Source organism: Marmota monax, unplaced genomic scaffold (assembly GCF_021218885.2).
Source record: "Marmota monax isolate L192 unplaced genomic scaffold, Marmota_monax_Labrador192_F-V1.1 WCK01_AAM20220418_F8-fsc00164, whole genome shotgun sequence".
Lineage (NCBI taxonomy): Eukaryota > Metazoa > Chordata > Mammalia > Rodentia > Sciuridae > Marmota > Marmota monax.
In genome coordinates, this window is record NW_026693313.1 from 2245889 (window position 1) to 2262364 (window position 16476).

Here is a 16476-nt window from a genome sequence, read left to right on the forward strand (position 1 = left end):
AACTGAAATATCAATAACCCTTCCCAGCCCCACCACAGGAACTGAGGTCCAACTACTGCCTCCACAACTGGAGACACAGGCAGGTGGCCACCAAGAATCGCAATCTCCCTGAGCAGAGACCGCCGTGGAAACCAGGACCAGGTAAAAAACAACAACAACGACAACAACAACAACGGAATTGTACCTGACCAACTGCTGGAGGCTTGGTGTGGACAAATGAGAGGTGAAAGTTCCAGTCACAGAGGGAACTGCACATTTTGTGAGTCATACCTTGAGGAGCTCTGCCAGGTCCTCTCAGTAAACAGCAAAGCACAGTCCCACTGAGCTTCCAGCAGGGGGAGGAGAAAGGAACCCTCTGAAATCTGCCAGAGCCCTCCTTCTTCTTAGGAAGGCCTGCTGTCAGGAGAAGCTCTTCTGCCAGAGTCTATCATGCTGGATGTGTTTTAGAGCCTAAGAGGGACGTCTCCTCCCACCTGAGCGGTGGGGGGCCACAAAGCAAAACACACCTGAGAAGCACTGATGACACACAATCAACACTAACTTCGGGGTTTCAGGACGTCACCCTCCCACACCTGACCAGCTTCATAGGCCAGTTCCTTTTACCCATCCGCCTTCTAGCAAAGCATTCCAAGGCACTCCAAAAGGCAGAAATCACAAGGATGAAAACTGAGCCACATCAGAACAGAGTCAGAGATGGCAGAGGTGTGGAATTACAAAACCGGGAATGTTTTCGAACTATGATTATGCCAAGGGCACTGGTCGAAATGTAAACCATATGCAAGAACAGACAGATAAGGTACTTAGAGGTGGAATTCTAAGGATTCATGAAAAAATCATAGATCAGAACACTATGACAAAAGTGAAGTTAACAAAAGATTAACAAAAGTTAATCTTTGTTTGACAGGCTCAAGAGTCCACTGGGCAGGGCTGAGGAAAGACTCTGAGTTGGAGGATATGATAATAGGAATTTCTGAGCTAAAAAAAAGACAAAAAAAAAAAAAAAACCTTGAACAAAAGATCCAAGAACTATGGGACAACTGGAAATGGTGTGACACATGCATAAAGGGAACAACAGAAGGGGAAAGAAAGAGAAAGCAATGATGCAATGATGACTGTGAATTTTACCCAAAGTAATGTAAGGCACTAAACCACAGATCCAGAAACTTTAGAGTCTTTGCCATGACAGCATCAAAATACATAAGACAGGGGCTGGGGATGTGGCTCAAGCAGCAGCGCGCTCGCCTGGCATGCGTGCGGCCCAGGTTCGATCCTCAACACCACATACAAACAAAGATGTTGTGTCTGCCGAAAAACTAAAAAATAAATATTAAAATTTAAAAAAAATACATAAGACAAAAACTGGGGGGTTGGGGGAGGACGAGGAGGAGGAGGAGAACACACACACCAAAAAACCCTATACTTAGGTGTGTCATGTTGAAACTTCACAAAAATCTAAAATAAATTTTAAAATCTTGAAAAAAGCCAGAGGGAAAAAAACTAAAACTTACATCTGGCTTCTCTTCAGAAACAATGCAAGAGAGAAATGAGAAGAGAGTAGAATAAAACATTTAAAGGGTTAAGAGGGGGGGAAAAAACAACTCTGCCTTGTGAAATTATCATTCAAAAGTGAAGACGAAATAAAGATGTCTCCAGACAAAACTTGAGGGAAATTGTTGCCAGTGAACCTATTTTGCAAAAAAAAAAAAAAAAAAAAAAATTAAAAGAAGCCTTCAGAGACAAAGCAATTGTTATAGGTAAGAAACCACATAATAGAAAGAAGACTGTTGACAAAGAAATAAGTGAAAGCAAAATAAAAACTCACTTTACTCATTTTAATGGATCTGAAAGATAATAGTTTCTTTAAAATAACAAGCAATGGATTTGATGGTATGTGTTTTTGTGTGTACATATATATGCTTATGTATGCATATATACATATATACATATTTTTCTGCATATTTGTGTATAAATGGAATGGATGACAGCAATGATATAATGGGAAGGAGAGAGGAATTAGAAATCTTTGTTATAAGGTATCTGCACTATCCATGAAGCAACATAGAGTTATTTGAAAGTAGACTTGGATTAGTTGTAAATGTATACATTACAAACTCTCAGACAAACCATTTTTTTAAAGTATAATCTATATGCTAAGAAAGGAAAGAAAACAAAATCATATGAAATGCTCAAATAAAACCACAAAAGACAGAAAAATTCTGGAAGACAAAAATAGGAACAGTGAATAGCAATAAATAGCAAATAATTTAAAATGACAGGTGTTAACCCAGCTACATCAATAATCACTTAAAATATCAATGATCTAAATACAACAATTAAAATCAAAATGGTCAGAGTGAATCTAAAAACGCAACCCTACTATACATTTTCTACCAAAAAAATCCCACTTTAAATATAAAGACGTAAACATATTAAAGGTGTGTCAGATACAGTGGCACATACCCATAATCCCAGCAAGTCAGGAGGATCACAAGTCCAAAGCCAACCTCAGCAACTTAGCAGAGCCCTAAGCAACTGAGCAGGACCTTGTCTCAAAATAAAAAACCAAGAGGGCTGGAAATGTGTCCTAGTGGTTAAGTGCCAAATACAAAAATAAAAAATAAAAAAATAGAATGAAGAAAGATATAGTAAGCCAACATTAACCAAAAGAAGATGGTAGTAGTTATACTAATTTCATACAGAACAGATTTCAGAGCAAGGAAGGTTATCAAGGATAAAAAAGGGCATAACATGTGATAAAGGGGTCAATTCTCCAAAAAGATTTAACAACCCTTAAGTGTATGGCCTAACAACACAGCATCAAAATACATAAGACAAAAACTAATAAAATTGCAAGAAGAAAGACAAAAGCACTATTTGGAGACTTTACTACCCTCTGTTAGAAATAGTCATATCCAACAGATATAAAATCAGTAAAGATACAGCTGACTCAATGGCATCATGGGTCAACTCTATGTAACTGAAATCTATAAACTACTTCATCTAGCTGCATCACATTACACATTCTTCTCAAGCTCACAAAGAATATTCACCAAGACAGACCACATTCTGGGCCATGAAACACAACCTAGCAAATTTAAAAGAAGAGAAATTGTACAAACTAGGCTCTTCAACGACAGTGGAGTAACTAAAAATCAGTAACAGAAAGATAACTGGAAAATCCCCACATACCTGGAGATTACAAGTACATCTATGTAATACATGGGTCAAAGAAGAAATCTCAAAAGAAGTTTTTAAATATTTTAAAGGAAAAGAGAGGAAAGAATAGAAAACTTATACCAATTCTCTATAACCTCTTCAAAAAGAACCAGAGAGAACACTTCCTAACTCATTCAATGAGGTCAGTATTATTACCAAAATCAAAGACATTACAAGAAATCTACAGACCAATATCACTCTTGAGCATAGATGCAAAAATCCTCAACAAAATTTTCACAATCAAATCCCACAGTGTATAAAAAAGAATTATACATAACAACTAAGTGGAATTTATCCCAGGTAAGTAAAGCTTGTTGAACATTCCAAAATCAATTTATGTCATCCTCTACATCAACAGGTTAAAGAAGAAAAATCACATAATTATATCAATGGATACTAAAAGCATTCAACAAAATACAACATCCATTCATGGTAAAAACTGTCGGCCAACTAGGAAGAAAGGGAAGTTCCTCAACTTGAGAAAACATCTACAGAAAAACTGCGGCTAACACCATATTTAATGATGAGAAACTCAAAGCTCCTCAGGAGCAAGGCAAGATGTCCCCTGTCACCCCTGCTTTCAACACTGTACTGGAAATCCTCCCAATACAATAAGATTAAAAAGAAAGAGAGGAAGGGAGGGAGGAAGGAAGAAAAAAGCAGGAAAAGGTATTCAGATGGAGAAGGACAAAATAAAACTGTATTTGCAGATGACATGATCATCTAGGTGGAAAATTCAAGTGAATTGACAAAAACAAAATTCTGGAACAATTAAGCTGTTATAGCAAGGTTGCAGGATATAAGATTGATATCTAAAAGCCAATCAACTTATCAGACACCAGCAATGAACACATGGACTTTTGCATTAACAACACACTGCCATTACATTAGCACCTCAAAAAAATTACTTAGGTATAAACCTAACAAAATACGTACAAAATATATATAAAAAAACTATAAGACAATGATGAAAGATATCAAAGAACTAAATAATTAAAGATATATTCCACGTTCATGAAAAGAATGACTCGATCTTACCAAGATGCCAGTTCTTCCAAACTTAAATACAATCCAAATAAAAATCCCAGCAAGTTATAGGGTGATGACTCCCATAGAATCAATGACTGATTATAGAGAGGCAAAAAGTCAAGAATAGCTAATTCAATATTGAAAGAAAAGAACAAGGTCAGAGAATGGACATTTATCCAACTTCAAAACTAACTATAGAGCTATGGTGACCACGACCAATGTGGAACTAGTGAAGAGACAGACAACTTGATCAAGAGAATAGGGAGCCCAGAAACAGACCTGGTCTGTGACCGAGCAAAACAACACAGTGGAGCAGAGATGCTCATCACAAAGCACTGGAACAACTGGTCACCCTCTGAAAAAGAAATACGTAAATAACCTAGACACAAACCTCATACCCTTCACCAAAACAAACCAGAAATGGATCAAAAACAACTGTAAAAGTTATCTTATACTAGATAAAGGTGCCAAAAACATATATTGGAGAAAGGATAGCCTCTTCAACAAATGGTGCTGGGAAAACTGGAAATCCATATGTAGCAAAATGAAACTAAACCTCTTTCTCTCACCATGCATAAAACTCAACTCAAAGTGGATCAAGGACTTAGGAATTAGACCAGAAACCCTGCACCTAATAGAAGAAAAAGTAGGTCCAAATCTTCATCTTGTCGGATTAGGCCCCAACATCCTTAACAAGACTCCTAAAGCACAAGAAATAAAATCAAGAGTAAATAATGGGATGGATTAAAACTAAAAAGCTTCTTCTCAGTAAAAGAAGCAATTATTGAGGAGAGAGCCTACAGTATGGGGACAAACTTTACCACACACACATCAGATAGAGCGCTAATCTCCAGGATATATAAAGAACTCAAAAAACTTAATACCAAAAAAACAAACAACCCAATCAATAAACGGGCTAAGAAACTGAACAGACACCTCTCAAAAGATGATATACAAGTGATCTACAAATATATGAAAAAGTGTCAACTTCTTTAGTAATTAGAGAAATGCAAATCAAAAAACTACTCTTAAGATTTTTATCTCACCCCAGTCAGAATGGCAGTAATCAAGAATACTAGCAATAATAAGTGTTGGCGAGGATGTGGGGGGGAAAGGTACACTCATTCATTGCCGGTGGGACTGCAAATTGGTGCAACCACTTTGGAAAGCAGTGTGGAGATTCCTCAGAAAACTTGGAATGGAACCACCATTTGACCCAGTTATCCCACTCCTCGGTCTATACCCAAAGGACTTAAAATCAGCATACTATAGTGACATAGCCACACCAATGTTTATAGCAGCTGAATTCACAATAGTGAACTGTGAACCAACCTAGATGCCCATCAATAGATGAATGGATAAAGAAACTGTGGTATATATACACAATGGAATATTACTCAGCATTAAAAGAGAATAAAATTATGGCATTTGCAGATAAATGGACAGAGTTGGAGAATATTATGCCAAGTGAAGTAAGCCAATCCCAAAAAGCTAAAGACTGAATGTTTTCTCTGATTAGTGGATGCTGATCTATGATGGGAAGGCATGGGAAGAATGGAGGGACTTTGGATTGGGCAAAGGTGAGGGTGGGGAGGGGTTATGGGGGTAGGAAAGATGATGGAATGAGATGGACATCATTACTCCAGGTACATGTATGATTGCACGAATGCTGTGTCCCTAAATCGTATACAACCAGAGAATTGAAATGTTGCACTCCATTTGTGTACAATGAACTAAAATGCATTCTAGCCATGTACAACTAAGTAGAACAAATAATAATAATAATAACTATAAAATGCAAAATATAAAACTCCTACAAAATAACAGGAGAATACCTAGGCAATCTTGGGTATGGCAATGACATTTTTAATAATTTATTTTTTAGTTTTAGGTGGACACAATATCTTCATTTTATTTTTATGTGGTGCTGAGGATGGAGCCTAGTGCCTCATGCATGCTAGGTGAGCAGTCTACCTCTGAGCCACAACCCCAGCCCCATGACAATGATTTTTTAAATACAATCCAAATTATCATCATGAGAGAAAGAATTGATAAGCTGAACTGTATTAAAATTTAAATTTTCTGTTCTGGGAAAGATAATATTAAGAGAATGAGAAGACAAACTACACCAGGTGAAGATATTGCAAATATATATATATGAAAAGAAGGCTCTTATCCAAATTATATGAAGGACACTTAAAATTCAACAGTAAGAAAATGAACAATCAGATATTAAAATGGGCAAGAGACCTGAATGGATACTTCACAGAGAAGACATATAGTGGCAGTAAGCATATATAAAAATGTCCAACATCATATGTCATTACAGAATTTTTAAGTCTAAACAAAAACATGAGATTCTATTGCATATCTATTAAAACGGCCAAAATACAAAATACTGACACCAAGTGCTAACAAGGACATGGAGCAACAGAAATTTTTTTTTAATTCATTTTCTAGTTGGACACAATACCTTTATTTATTTATTTTTATGTGGTGCTGAGGATGGAACCTAGGGCCTCTCACTTGCTAGGTGAGAGCTCTACAGCTGAGCCACAACCCCAGCCCAAACTCTTTTTTTTTTTTTGCTGGTAAAAATGCAAAATAATATACTCTAGAAGACAGTTTGGCAGTTTCTTACAAAACTAAACATACTCTTATCATATGATCTAGCAATCCTTGGTACTTACCCAAATGAAGTGAAAACTTCTATCTACACAAAAAACCTGCACATAAATGTTTATAGCAGCTTCATTCATAAAGTTGGAAGTTTATTGCCCCAAGTTGGAAGCAACCAGGATATCCTACAGTAGGTAAATAGATAAACTATGGAGCATACGTACATCCAGATAATGGAATATTATACAACAGCAAGAATATGAGCTAGCAAGCCATGAAAAGACAGGGAGGCACCTAGAATGCACGTGACTAAGAGAAAGAAGCCAATCTGAAAAGGCCACATGTTGAGTGATTCCAACTCCATGACATTCTGGAAAAGGCAAAAAAAGAGAGACAGTAAAAAGATTAGTGGTTGCCACAGATTAGGGAGGAGGAAGAAATGAACAGGCAGAGCACAGAGGATTTTTAGGTGACTCAGCTACTCAGTGAGATATTGCAATGGTAGATACATGTCACTACACATTTGCCAAAAAATGTAAACACCAAGAGTGAAGCCCAAGGTAAGCCAGGGTCCTTGGATGATAACAATGTGTCATGCAGGTTCACTGAAAGTGACAATCCACCACTGTAGTGTGGTGTCAGCGGGCAAGGACATGCCCGTGTGGGAACGGGAGGAAGATGGAAACTCGCGTACTTTCAATTAGATTTTTCAGTGAACCTAAAACTCTCTAAAAACCAGTTTGCAAACTTCTTTTAAAAAGAAGCCTAAGGGACTGGGGTTGTGGGGCTGGGGTTGTGGCTCAGCGGTAGAGTGTTCACCTAGCATGTGTGGGGCCCTGGGTTCGATCCTCAGCACCACATAATAATAAAATAAAGATATTGTGTCCAACTACAACTAATAAATAAATAAATAAATAAATAAAACTCTTAGTTGGAATTTGATGTCAGGTAGATTCAACTCTAAAACCTTCGCTTAATTTGGTAATACCAACAGCCTCTGAGATTAAAGAGCTGACCCTGAGCAACTGAATTAGACCCTGTAGCACATTGTGGTTTTCAGCCCTTTCTTCTTAAGTTTTCCCAGCTGTAACTTCCAGCAGCCAAGAAGATCATACTGTCAACCAAGACACACATTAAGACCTCTCTGGAAACCAGTATGGAGATTCCTCAGAAAACCTGGATGGAATCACCATTTGACCCTGTTATCCCACTCCTCAGCATATACCCAAAGGACTTAAAATCGGCATACTACAGTGACATGGCCACATCAATGTTTATAGCAGCTCAATTCACAATAGCTAAGCTATGAAACCAACCCAAGTGCCCTTCAACAGATGAATAGATAAAGAAAATGTGGTATATATATACATATGGACTATTTGGACTATTATTCAGTCATAAAGAAGAATGAACTGGACACTATCATGCTAAGTGAAATAAGCCAATCCCCCCAAAAAATAAAGGACAAATGTTCTCTCTGATATGTGGATGCTAACACACAACAACAGTGAGGGGGAGTGGGTAGAAGTTCATTGGATTAGACAAAGGGGAACAAAGGGAAGGGAGGGGGATGGGAAATAGGAAAGACAGTAGAATGAATCAGACAAAACCTTCCTATTTTCATATATGAATACACAACCAGTGTAACTCCACCTCATGTACAACCACAAGAATGGGAAGTTATACTCCATGTATGTATAATATGTCAAAATACACTCTACTGTCATATATAAACTAAAAATAACAAATTTTTAAAATTAAAAAAAAAGACCTCTATTACTACATGCAGGCAAAAATCATTAAGGAAATCCTTTATACCAGCCACTGTTAAATTCTAATTTGTACCAGCTATCTTGCTGTACAATAAACCCCCATGTCTTACAACAACAATGATTTATTATTACTCATGATTTTGTGGGTTAGCCAGGCAGTTCTTCTGCTCTTTTGGGGGCTGACTCACAGCCAAGCCACATCCAGCTGGCTCTGTGCTCTAGGGCCTCTTTCTCCCCAGGGTCTTCTATGTTGGGCTTTTCCTACAACATGGTGAAGTCCAAGAATGCAAGAGCAGAGGCATCGAGCACCATGGGCCCTAGCTTCAAGAAGTGGCATGATATTGCTTCGGCTGTATTCCATTGGCCAGAGCAAAACCACAACCAATCCGTAGGAGAGCTCAGGAACTGCTGTTGCGAGTAGCAGCAAAGTCATGTTGTCAGTGGCATGAATGGAGGGAGGCAGGATTCACTGCACATATTGCTCTCCCACAGTCTTCCCTTTGGCCACAGTGACTCACATTCCTTCAAATCACCCAATGCCAGCATCAGGCTCATAACCCAGGTTCACACAGATCGTCAATTCTTTGGTACAGCCACTCTTAGTCTAGAAATCTGTTCACTTAGAAAACTGTTACCTGTCTTTACAGACATCAAAAGTTCAGTGGGAAAACAGGGCCAAAATGATTGGAATAGATACTCCCGTTCACATGGGAGAAACGGAGACACAGAATGGTCACTGGACCATAACAATTCTGAAACCCAGCTGGGCCCGTGTTTCAGGCCTTCTTTCCTGGGAACAAAGAATGTTTCTTTATTGGGGAACCAATTCTGCTTCCCATGGTGGGTTCCTTGGTTATTATTTTCCCAGATCTTGCCTTGCCCTGGGGCTCATGGCTTCACCTTCTAAGACGCCTCTTATCTATCACAAGAAATGATCCCTGTTTGCAGCTGAGGTACCTTCTCAGTTTTCTTTCTGCCCATAGGAGGTTGGAGCTCAGAGGCTGCTTTTTGACCTTGAACTCTCTTAACTCTTTCTTTCAGTCCAAACTGAAGCTCTTGTAAATACAATACTCTCAAAAACCTTTGAGGGTATCCTGTGAATTTTACACTTTCTCTGCACACCTACCTGTATTTTGGACACCTCAAGCTGCTATAGAACAATGTCTAGGTGACAAAAATCTGTTGGGTAACCTCTTAAATTCCTCTAAAAACCTAATGGCCACAGCTTAGAGGCAGTGTTCACCTTGAGGCCATTTCTTTTTTTTTTTTTTTTTTTTAATTTTTTATTGTTGGTTGTTCAAAACATTACATAGTTCTTGATATATCATATTTCACACTTTGATTCAAGTGGGTTATGAACTCCCATTTTTACCCCGTATACAAATTGCAGAATCACATCAGTTACAAATCCATTGATTTACATATTGCCATACTAGTGTCTGTTGTATTCTGCTGCCTTTCCTATCCTCTACTATCCCCCCTCCCCTCCCCTCCCCTCCCCTCTTCTCTCTCTACCCCCTCTACTGTCATTCATTTCTCCCCCTTGTATTATTTTCCCCTTTCCCCTCACTTCCTCTTGTATGAAATTTTGTATAACCCTGAGGGTCTCCTTCCATTTCCATGCAATTTCCCTTCTCTCTCCCTTTCCCTCCCACCTCTCATCCCTGTTTAATGTTAATCTTCTTCTCATGCTCTTCGTCCCTACTCTGTTCTTAGTTACTCTCCTTATATCAAAGAAGACATTTGGCATTTGTTTTTTAGGGATTGGCTAGCTTCACTTAGCATAATCTGCTCTAATGCCATCCATTTCCGTGCAAATTCTATGATTTTGTCATTTTTTAATGCAGAGTAATACTCCATTGTGTATAAATGCCACATTTTTTTTATCCATTCGTCTATTGAAGGGCATCTAGGTTGGTTCCACAGTCTTGCTATTGTGAATTGTGCTGCTATGAACATGGATGTAGCAGTGTCCCTGTAGCATGCTCTTTTTAGGTCTTTAGGGAATAGACCGAGAAGGGGAATAGCTGGGTCAAATGGTGGCTCCATTCCCAGCTTTCCAAGAAATCTCCATACTGCTTTCCAAATTGGCTGCACCAATTTGCAGTCCCACCAGCAATGTACAAGTGTACCCTTTTCCCCACATCCTCGACAGCACTTGTTGTTGTTTGACTTCAGAATGGCTGCCAATCTTACTGGAGTGAGATGGTATCTTAGGGTGGTTTTGATTTGCATTTCTCTGACTGCTAGAGATAGTGAGCATTTTTTCATGTACTTGTTGATTGACTGTATGTCCTCCTCTGAGAAGTGTCTGTTCAGGTCCTTGGCCCATTTGTTGATTGGGTTGTTTGTTATCTTATTGTCTAATTTTTTGAGTTCTTTGTATACTCTGGATATTAGGGCTCTATCTGAAGTGTGAGGAGTAAAGATTTGTTCCCAGGATGTAGGCTCCCTATTTACCTCTCTTATTGTTTCTTTTGCTGAGAAAAAACTTTTTAGTTTGAGCAAGTCCCATTTGTTGATTCTAGTTATTAACTTTTGTGCTATGGGTGTCCTATTGAGGAATTTGGAGCCCGACCCCACAGTATGTAGATCGTAGCCAACTTTTTCTTCCATCAGACGGCGTGTCTCTGATTTGATATCAAGCTCCTTGATCCATTTTGAATTAACTTTTGTGCATGGCGAGAGAAAGGGATTCAGTTTCATTTTGTTGCATATGGATTTCCAGTTTTCCCAGCACCATTTGTTGAAGATGCTATCCTTCCTCCATTGCATGCTTTTAGCCCCTTTATCAAATATAAGATAGTTGTAGTTTTGTGGATTGGTTTCTGTGTCCTCTATTCTGTACCATTGGTCCACCCGTTGAGGCCATTTCTTACTTTGAGAATCTCCTGCCAACTGGAGGGAATACAAATTTCAAAAAGTCTTTATTTTCTAATTCAAAATGTCTTGGCTCTTATGTAGTCCTTGTAAATTCTAATTTATAAACAAACATTTCACTCTTTGTTCCCAGCTTTAAAAAAAAAAGAAAAGGTCCATCGAGCACTTTCACTGTTCTGCCCAGAAATCTCCTTAACCAAGGTCACAAGCTGTTGGGTCACAAGGTCATTTTCTCTCTCCAAAGTGATATGGTCACAAGCTTGCCACCACACAGCATCAGATGCCATTCACAGACTACAAGAGCAGTCTCCCCTCTTTCTTCCAGTCTCTGCTAACAGACCCCTTGCTGCATGGTGGCCTCTGCCTGGTATGCAGCCTCCAAGCCCATGTCACATGTTGATTTTGCTATGCTCATGTCCACTCCCAGCCACCGATTTTATATCACTTACTCATTACCACACCATGAAACAGCCCAAAACTTAATAGTTTAAAATAACTATTTCTTATTTCTCCTGATTCTGTGGGCTGGCTGGGGGATTTTTTTGCAGGTCGGGCCTGGGTGCCATTAGCTGGCAGGTTGGTGAGGGATGGGCTCACCTGGGCCTTTCCCTCCAAGTTTTCACCCTGAGCATAATGATCCACAGCCTGGCCATCCTGAGGTGACAAGACAGCAAAGGCAGAGGCTCTATAGCCTCTGGCCAGTGTCCCTCTAGCCATATTGTATAGGTCAAATCAAGTCACAAAATGAGCCCATAGTCAAAGAATGGAAATGTACATCTTCTACTGGTTGAAAGAGTGACAAAGAATCTCGGGAACAGGCAAGTCTGATTCATTAGGGGCTAATATTGTAACAACTTACCATCATTTTATATAACTTTTTTATGTATGGAAATATGTGAATTTGTGCACAACATGATTTTTTTTTTAACATCTGAGTGTAGAATCCTGATACTTCCCTAGCTTATTTAGAGAAATGTAGTTGAGTCATAATGCTTTATGATAGTCAGCTAGTGAATGGTCTATAGTATATTTGGGGAAAGTAATGAATTCTTAGTGATTTGAGATTTGCCTAGAGCTCCTAGCTATAAAATGTTTCCTGTGAAGTAAAATGATATTGCTGAGGAATTTTTTTGTGGAAATTATAGGGTTTATGGATTAGCAAAGTGAGAATTAATGAGGTTCCTCTGTCTTTACTGCAACCTAAGAACTGGAATTCCTATAAAGAAATTAGTTCTAAGAGTAAAGGCCTTTTTCAAATCATTCTGACAAAGATGACATCATACTGAAAGCAAAAAGCTATAAAAGCTACATTTTGCCATTACAGAGATCATTTTTATTGCAACATATAATTTATATTAATTAAATTTTCACATGGATAACTTGGCAATAAAATTATTTTTTAATCTAAGTATGTGTCTATAATCTTACTGTGAATTTTTTTGCAAAGGTTTGGGGCAATATAAGCTGTAGTTTCCTATCTTTATTTCTCAGAGTCACTTTTACTATTTAAATTAAGAAATTTTTATACATTAGAGTATAAAGTGTTGTTTCTCAAATATTTGTGACTGAAACAAAATGTTATGTTTACTATCTCCAGAAATGTATAAAACGAATGATTATAAAAATACATCATAATATTTATCATCTTCTTTTATACATTAAGGGAGCTACTAACAAAATTGTAGTGAGGAATATTGAATAAGATTGTTTCAACTGGAGAACACTTAATTTTAGATATAGAAGAAGGCAGCTATCAAATCAGATAGACAGAACCTCATGACATAATTTATAGTACTATTATGGCTACTAATTGTTCATTAGTCTTTATCAGGCCAAAAGTTTTGACCCTCATTGAAGACTTGAGACACACTAACATAACCAGCTTCAGAATAAATCACATTCACAGAAAATTAAAAATCCATGTGCATAACACCTAAATGAGTTACAAATTTCAGTAATTTATGCTGTAAAATCTTTATTCAGTACCATTTCAAATCTGATAGCCTTTCTGCCAAGAGGCTTAAAATATAAAATGATTGCATAAGGTACCAAGGGTATCAAATTCATAGAAAGTAGAATGGTGGTTTCCAGGGAATGGGGGGGAGGAAAACAGGGATTTGTTGGAGAAGGATGGCTGCTGCTGATGGCACACAGAAATTACTTAATGCCACTAACCTGCTCTTGGGTTAGGAGTGTAGGGTTACAGCACTTACCCAGCATGCCCACCGCCCTGGGTTGGATCACCAACACCACAAAAATAAATAAATAAACTGTACTCTTAAAAATGGTTAAGTGGTTACTTCTATGCTGTATTTCACCATAATTTAAAAAGTAAAATGTAAATAAAATAATGCAACGACAAAATGAATACAAACATCTCAGAATGTCTGTAGGTACAAAAGAAAGCAACTAATATTTACATTTACAGGACACGATCAGTATCAATGATGACATTAAAGTACACCCAGAAAAGCAAAAGAAAAAAATCACTTTCCCTAAATTCAGTACCACCAATACAGGTGACACTCTGCTTAAGCAGGTCTGTGAGACTCAGTTGGCATTGTTGAGAGACACAAGTCAAGGGGGGCACGTGGGGGCTGCAAAACAGCTCATCACTTAAAAGGTGACTGAGTCTTCCATTAATCGCTTAGTTCAAGCATTTTAAAGGTCAGGACTAGCTTAAGCCTCTCAGTATCTAGGTGTCTTGAAGAGCCCTGGGCACAATTAGTAGCATCGACACAACATCTCAAAATACTTGCAATTCCAACCTCTCTTCCTATTACCTTTCCCATGCCCAGGCTGATTCCCATTTTCCTAGGTCTCAACTTGGGCCCTCTGAGGACACCTGGCCCCTTCCCCTTCTCTGAAGGCTTCTTTAGAATGTCAGAATGGCTCCAGTTCTCCTACCAATGTTTGCTTGATGACTTGTGGGTCTTTCCATCCTGGCAGCTGTCAGAAGGCCACGATTCCGTGATTCCATAGTTCTTAGTACACACATTGTTTGCCCACAGAAGACAGATAAAACACTGAATGAATGGAACACATGGATCAAGCTTCATAAGAGTACCCAGTTTCAAGAGGCATGCTCAGCCACAAAGACTGATATGGGGACTCAATCATCCTATTGGAAAGAAGTATTATTAGCCACCACACAGAAGAAACAAACTATGTCACAGAGAGCAGCAAGAGGCCAATACCATGTGAAAGCACGTGACACTCCCCAACTGGTGCATTCCCAAAAACAATTTCCATCTGATCACATTCAGAATATAATGTTTAAAGAGGCTGTGAAGAGATATGAAGAGTAGCTGACCCATTTGTTCATGAAAAATATTCTTCACTATGCTTATTATGTGCATGATTTATATCAACCAAATTTTTTAAAGGCTTTGTGTTTTATCTATGTAAACATCTGATTTTAAGTGTAAGAAAACACACACACACCACACACACACAAAAAAAAAACATACAACAAAAGATATTCCCAGAGACTCAGAAGGCTGAGGCAGGAGGATCAAAAGTTCAAGGCCAGCCTCAACAACTTATCTCAAAAGTGAAAATGGCTGACAATATAGCTTGGTGGTAAAGCGCCCCTGGGTACAATATGCAGTTCCACAAAACAACAGCAACAACATAGACACTCCCATAATATCTTACCCCTAATTCAACTAAATACTAAAGTAACAGTGGCTTGGGGCTGGGGTTGTGGCCCAGCAGTAGAGCACTCGCCTAGCACGTGCAAGGCCCTGGGTTCAATCCTCAGCACCACATAAAAATAAATAAATAAAAACAAAGGTATTATGTACAACTAAAAGAAATAAATATTTAAAAAAAAAAAAGAAAAAGAAAAGTAACAGTGGCTTGCTGGGATCCATCAAGCTACCTAATCCCCTTGTATCCACACTGCAGGCATTCACCTTCCTCCTCCACATGCCCATCTCTGCCTTTAAATCACTGTCATTGAGATTCATACATGATTTTCTTTTTATCCATATTTATTTAATTTTCAAAATAAATTGGTAAGTTCTCTTTCAAAAATAAGAAAACTAGAGTTGTACTTTAATCATTTGTGAACCTCAACTGATTTCCTGCCCCCACCTCCTCCTCCCACACCCTGTTTCTGGGCAGAAGAATAGCCTCTCCTGAACATTGCAACTCCAGCAAATGAAGAGCACAGCAAGCGCAGCCTTCCACAGGAAAACCAATGTCCAAGCTCCAGCAAGCACCAACCGTCTCTGACTTGTGCCTTACAAACGACAGGTGCACCATCAGCCCTCCATGTCCAAAGATACAGAACACAGACAGAACTTTTTCTCATTGAGGAGGATGCACATAGATGATTTGAAAATACTGTGCCATTTTATATAAAGGACTCTAGCATTTGTGGATGTTGATAGCCATACGGGCTCCTAGAACCAATTTCCCACAGACTCTAATGCATTTTTTGAGATTCCAAGTGAACATTCAGTGGCATAAATGCTAAAATTAAGTGAGATACTAGAGCTGCTCATTTTGATAGCTCCTAAACTGGTGGAAATGCACCCTCCTGCACTTTGAAAACTCCAGAAAAAAAAAAAAAAGAGAGAACTACATCAAAAGAAGCTCAAATACAGACGGTTTCTTTTCCCTCCTATCAGAGTGAGTTATATTGCCATTATTATAGAAAATAAACAATATTTTCACTTAACAACAGATGGTTCAACACTCCTTGGTCTCCACCAGGGCCTAGCCGAGCATGGATGGCCTCCCTTTCTTGGGAAAAGATCTTTTCTCCCCATTAGGCTCTAAGCCTCCCTTTTCTTAGGGAAAAGGGCACACAAAATTCTTTGTGTAGTCAACACCTGCCTCACCGGCCTTAGGGACTAGAGCTGGCATACTGTTGTGAGTGCTGCAGAATACCAGGCAGGAGGGCAAGGTTAAGGAAGAGACTGCCTAGCAGCTGGCTTATTTCATTTATGTT

General features: G+C 38.6%; 1 long non-coding RNA gene across 4 annotated transcripts in view; it reads right to left on the minus strand.

Annotated features, from left to right (window-relative positions):
- The window catches only part of LOC124100943 (uncharacterized), a 353895-nt gene that overhangs the window by 309250 nt on the left and 28169 nt on the right, over positions 1-16476 (minus strand). Inside the window, exon 1 of one of the 4 annotated variants that reach the window (XR_009228000.1) lies at positions 185-685. The exons of the other annotated variants lie outside the window; for them this stretch is intronic. This is a non-coding gene — a long non-coding RNA (uncharacterized LOC124100943). Of the gene's footprint in view, positions 1-184; positions 686-16476 lie in introns of those variants that run through there. 4 annotated transcript variants of the gene reach the window in all.